The sequence below is a fragment of the Tinamus guttatus genome, unplaced genomic scaffold (assembly GCF_059628265.1).
Source record: "Tinamus guttatus ecotype Peru unplaced genomic scaffold, ASM5962826v1 Tinamus_guttatus_pri_ptg000172l, whole genome shotgun sequence".
Taxonomy (NCBI): Eukaryota; Metazoa; Chordata; class Aves; order Tinamiformes; family Tinamidae; genus Tinamus; species Tinamus guttatus.
The window spans coordinates 1,363,591-1,369,767 of record NW_028288706.1 but is presented as its reverse complement, the minus strand read 5'-3'; positions in this window follow the sequence as shown (position 1 = coordinate 1,369,767).

Genomic DNA, 6,177 nt, shown 5'->3' with positions numbered 1-6,177 from the left:
AGTAGTGGAAGTAGCTTTTATGGCCTTCAGAGCTTAGCAAAGTGCTGGGTCGCTCCTGCCTCTCCTGAGGAGAGCCCTGTGGTGTTACCATCTCCCTCCATGTCCTGACGGTTCCTGGAGGCCGGGGCTTGCTGCTCTTCTCCCTCAGGCTGCCCCAATAGTTCGCACGGGTGGAATGAAGCCGCAGCAGCTCCTGCGCGGCCGATGACCCACGTTGCTGAAGCGGCCAGAGGGGGCCCAGCCTGCAGCCCCTCTCCTCAAGTAGGCCCCACGGGTGTCTTTTCCCTCCTCGCTCTTGAAAACCCAGTGCGGCCCAAGGCCGGATTTCTTGGCTCACCTCAGCCCGCTTTATTGCCCAGCTCAAATGAGCGCAGAGAGCCTGGCAGCCCCGCGCGGGGCAGAGGAATCCTTTGTAGTAGTGATTTTGGCTTAAGAGCAAAGCCAGAGCCAATTTGGGCCGGGTGGTGTGGAAGCCGGGGGGATTTGGAGAACCTGTCTGGGCTGCCCGGCACCTGTTTCCCATCACTTAACACGGAGCAGAAGACAATCACTGGCTCAGCAGCCCGGGAAGCCAGGGATATATGGCCAACAGGTGATGTCCTCCCCTTCCCCGGCACCGCGAAAGGCCACTTCTCCTGGAAAACATCTTCTGGGCACCCCAGGGCCACATGCGGCCTCCGCAGGAGCCAGGCCTCGGCGGGTGACGAGGCAATGAAGATTTCCATCATGAAATCGCAAAGCTGCTCTGTATCTAGGAAGAAAAACTGTATTTGTCTCTGCTTTGTTTGATTATTACTGTTTTTGTCACCTCCCCCTTCATTTGCCCACCACGTGTTTTTGCCCTGGAAAAACAAAAAATCTCACTAGATCTTCTCTCTGGATTGGAAATGGAAGATTTGCCTGTAACATTTGCTCACTTTTTAAAAATGTTTCTTTAATTTAAAGGAGAAGGAAAAAATAAAATAAAGAAGGGTTCTTGTGCCCCACATCAACACTAGTCTTTAGCTGCTCTCCAGCATCTGTACCATTCCTGAGGTGTTGTGAGGTTGGATTGGGGTTGTTTTGGCTGTCTTTTTTTTTTTTTTTTCTCCTTTGTACAGTCAGTGTTGTTCAACTGATTCTACATGGTTTTGTTTTATATAAATTAAAGCCTTGTTTTGTTTTGTTTTGTTTTGAACTACTCCTCAAAGGCTGTACTGGGGGATGCTGGAAATGGGAGCAAGGGTTGGGGACCGCTTCCACTAGCAGCTCATGTTGCCACCTCTAACCATTAACTTAATGCCCATCTCAACCTTGGGGATTTTTAGGTCTCAGCATCATAATGGCTCATGTTTTTTGTTTTTGTTTTTTTTGCGGGGGGAGGCAGGGTTCTTCTACTTGTCATGCAGAAGCCCAAACTTTCATATGAAAAGCTTGATTCTTATGGAATAGCTGCTCTAGGTTGCAATTCTTCAGGAAAACATACCAGCCTGAAATGTCTTTAATAAGATGGTTCCAGGAAAGTACCGTTTGCCTGGGCTCATGTGGCAGTCCAAGGGGTGCAGGAAGGGACAGGGCAAGCACAGCCAAGGCCTTCGGGTGCCTTCTTCAGGGCCTGAGCTTGGAGCGTGTGGACTGAGCAGCCCCAGTGCAGGCAGGATTGAGCCATCGTGGTGGGACACGCTGGAGGCAGCCTGGGTAGAGGTGGGTGTTGAAGGCAGAGGAGGCTGCTAGAAGCTCAGTCTTGTTTCCCCTTCTTCTTGCTGGCCAAGACTTTGTATCCTCCAGGTTGAAGAGCAGGAACTCGGAGCGGGCAAAGAGGAGGCTGGAGGTGGTGGTGGTGGTCAGAGGCGGGGGCCTGGGCAAGTTGGGAGCCTTTGCTTCCAGGGAAGCTTCTCCATGCCAAAGCCTTTTCCCTTTTGCTCTGAGCCCACCTCCCCTTGACCTCCCTTTTCCCCTGCCTGTTCCCTTCCCTAGGATCATATTTTCCACTCCGTACCAGACTGGCTACGCTTGTTTTAACAGCTTAAGTAGTAATTGCTGCAGGGGGGCGGGAGGGGGAAATCAGATAGTATCTGCAGCCTGGAAAAACCCTCTGAGGAAGGTAAAGCCCTGGTCAGGGAAGAGTCACAGATGCTTTTTTGTTTTCCAGGCGGCTCGGGGAAGTGCCCGTTCCCTCTGGCTGGGGCAGAGCGCTCTGTGATTCCAGGTGGGGAGGCAGCAGTGGGAGCTGCTGGCGCTGCCCTCGCAGAGGGGAGGGAAACGGCCCTGGGCAAGGAGCGGGGCAAAGAGCTTGGGAAGAGCTTCGGAATTCACAGTTCCTTTGAAGAGGAGGCAACGGGGTGGTTCTTGGGTGGTTTTAGCAACCCTGCCAGGGGGTTTCTGAGGGTCATGTATTTCTCTGAGCCCCAGCGCCAGGGTTTGCTCATGGAGTTCTACTGGCTCCTCAGGTTTTGTACCACAGAGAGGCGGGAGCACTCATCCAGCAGCACCCAAAATACTCAGAACTGAGGATGCAGCTGCGATGCTGTGTGTTACTGGAGCCCTCTCCAGTGCAGTAGCGTGGGGAAGTTCCACTCTGCCGGGCTGTGCAGCAGCACCGGGGCTGCAGGAGCCGAGCCCCTTCCTGTGCCCTCATTAGCTGCAAGCTGAGAAGAGTAGCCATAACATTGGCCTCCACGTCTGTGATCTTTGCAAATGACCCTGAAAAAATCCGCACCGTCTCCGGTGGGTGGGCTCGGGGAGGCAGCTGGAGCCGTGCGTGGTTTCCTCTCCGCAGCAGGTAGGTGGTGGCGGCTGGGAACGCCGGCAGCCGCGGCCACCCGGGAGCCAGACACCGGCATTCTAGGAGCGTGCTGAGATAAGGTTTTGGAAAGGCTGCACTTAGGACTGCGCTAAGCCTTCGGGCGGTGAAAGTTGGCGACGGGCTTGCTGCAGGATGGGAAAGGGTCGCTTTTACTTTCCTGGTCTGGCGAAGAATTACTCTGCCTGGGGGGCAGGCTTGGTACAGCAAATTTCCTGGAGAAATAGAGGTGAAGTTTACTTGCATTAAAGACCCCAGACTGCTTTCTCCACCATGCAGATGTGAAGCATGGCTCCTGCTTGGGTCTTTCATAAGAAAAGGTTTTATTGGAGGTGGCTTCCCTGTACTTGCCCTGCTGCCTTGGAGCCTCCGGGAGCTGGTTATCCCCAGGAGGAGAGCCGTGGCGGCAGGGAGACCCCTTGTCCCCTGGATGAGGAGATCCCAGTGGAAGTCAGCAAGCACATTGCCATCAAAACTGGGAGGAGGTAACGGCCCAGCCATTTGGGAGCTCTGCCCCCAGTGCAGTGCTGGTCCCAGTCCCATCACAGGCTGCATCCTTGGCTCAGGAGAGGGGCCACCAGGGCTGGGTTCTGACCCAAACTTGAGCTCCAGTGATCTGAGTAGATCCACAAAGGTCACTGTGATGCTGACCCCACACGTCTAGACCCCTCTTGATGAAGCAGAAACCGTCTCCTCTCCCTGATGGGAACTTCTTTATCCTGTGAAGACCCCCTGGTGCAGGAGCCCAGGCTGGAGGGGAGATGCCCATGGGGAGTTTGGTGGGGGGCTGCGTGGGTCAGTGGCCATGGCAGCAGTGGCCGTTTCCATAGCTGTGCCGGTAGTCACAGGCGTTCCAACCTGCCCGCTCCCTGGTTTGGGCAGGATCTCCCGTGGGCGCAGTGGTGCCATGGGAGGTCAGGGTGGTTCATGGACAGCCATGGACAGCTGGGCTGAGGGCGCTGTGGCCCTCCCTCCTGTCACAGGTCTGGCTGTCCCCAGGGGTGCTCGCTCTAATGGTGGGAAGGAGAAGGAGGGTGCAGATGAGCTGAGGGCGCTGCAAGGCTCAGACCCTAGCTAGTAGAGGAGAAGCACGTGAAGACCCCACAATGCCACAGTGACGCTGCTGGGAGGCAGATTTTTGCTCTCTTCTGCTCATGAGAACGTGTCCTCCTGCAGCAGGCTCTTAAAGACCCTGAGTCACCCTGAGCACAGCCAAAAACCACTGTAGGTCCCTGGACTGCTCCATCGGGGACCAGCTGGGACACAATGCATGGGCTCAGCTGGGGAAGTCCAGAGCGCTGCCCGGCCCTGGGGGAGCATGAGTCTGCCCAGGCCAGGCGAGGGATGTCTGGATGCCCCCAGCACCAAATGGACCGGGCTTCCCCAGGCCACAAGGGCTGCTCTGTGGCCCCAAGGCCAAGTTTCCCCGGCCAGCCCAGGCAGAGGGAAGGGCAGTGGCCGCCCTTGGCACTGAGGACACTGTGTCAGGGGGCGTCAGCCGGGAGGGCGGCCGGGGAGCCGCGTCCCACTCGGGCCAACGCGGCAGGTGCGGGGGACGGTGCCAGGACTCCCCCGCCGAAAGCACCTGGCCAGGGCGGAGCGGGGCTTCCCCGGCTGCGCCCACGTGTCACAGCCGGGGCACGAGCAGCTAGAGCGGCTCAGCAGCACGTGCCCAGCCCTGGCAGCGAGGAGTGGGCTGCAGCAAGGGCCAGAAAAGGCTTCCCTGGCTCCTGCTGCTGCCAACCTGCCACCCTTGGCCTGAAGGCACCGAGATGCCCACCAGGCTCACTGCCCTCTGAGACACGCTGGGAAATTGCTGGGGTTGTGCAGCTGGCTTTGCCCCAAACAACGCAGCTCTTTTGGGAACGGTTTGATGTTTCCCTAGAAATACAAAGCCCCCCATTTTGGCCAATACATGGCCGAAGCCACTTGGGTCACACCAGTGCTGGAAGAGTTAACGCTCTCCAGGCTGCTGGGAAGTGCAGTTAAAAAAAAAAAAAAAAAAAAAAAAAAAAACCCTGCTGCAGGTCAGTCTCCAGTGGGGATTAGGAAAGGCTGCCCAGGGAGCACAGGCGGCTCCTGCCAGCTTAGGACTGGCTCCAGGGGGGACGCCACCAGGCCAGGAGGCGGCTGCAGCCTGGGCCCCGGCAACGCTTGGGCCCGGCACGGCCAGGCGCTGCTCACCAGACGCTCCCCAGCCATGAGCTCCAAGAAGCAGGCTGTAAAGCTGCGGCTTGCGGGTGGTCTGGGTGCCAGTGCAAGGCTGCGGCAGGACCCTCCCACGGGTGCTGCCACCTTCTTGCGGAGAAGCCCATGGACAGTGGCGGGCGCCTGGCTGAGCTGCGGTGGGTTGCAGAGAGGTGCTGGCCACGCTCGGCCTCCTAGTGCGCCCGCCCGACACGCAGCTCCCACGGCCCGCGGAAGCCCACCCAAAGCCGCTGCGCTGGGCGGCACAAGGGCCAAGCGTGTCTCAGCACCCCAGGCCCGGTCAGCCAAGCCTGCTCCAAGGGGACAAGAGGTTCTGGCTGTTTTCTCATCCTGCAGGAATTTGGCTCCATGGGCTGGGCATTCCCTCCACCCCCCCACCCCCCCCCCCCCGCCTCCTTTCTCTCTCTCTCTCTTTGGAGACTTTCTGCATTCTGCCTTTGATCTTCCCCCTGTGTTTGCCCAGGCAATCAGCTCAGACAGGGTTAGAGGCTGAGGTCAGCGCCTTTTCCATTCCAAATACCCAGAAACATCAGTGAGAAGGGAGGGGATTCAGATTACAACCTTCCCAGTCCTCCTCTTCCAACCCCCTGCCCCAGACGCGCACCAGCCGGGCCCGGTGCCGCTGCCGGCTCGCTCCGCGGGGCGCGTGCGAGCCCAGGAGCGCCTGTGTGCTCAGGAGCGCCGCGCCGGGCACCCAGCACCCTCGTCCCCTCCTTGCGCTGCTGGCCCGAGCTCGCTGCTGACGGGAAGTTTCGGGAGGGCTTTGGATAGGCTGACTCCTTGCACAAGCACCTGGTGGGACTTTGGTGGGTGGATGAGCCACTCGCATCACCCACCAACCTGGAGGCGCGCGCCTGGGGAGCTCGCCGAGGACAGCCCCGCTCCGCGATGGCATTGCGAGCGCACTGAGAGTCTCTGCCGGCCACACTCAGCATCAGCAATGGATGGAGGCGCCGGGCATCAGCTCTGGAGCTCCAGCGCGTGCCGGAGGCGCTAGCTCGCAGAGCTTTGGACCTCATCTCCTCCTCCTCCTCTTCCTCTTTGTCCCCACACCTGGCTTCTCTTTTTCCCCCCCCCTTCCCCGCCTCCAACCCGCATGTGAGTTGCTCGGCGAGCTCCCGGAGCCAGGCAAGGCTCAGACAAGCGGGGAGCAGACAGCCAGTGCCACAGGGCACCGGGGCAGCCAG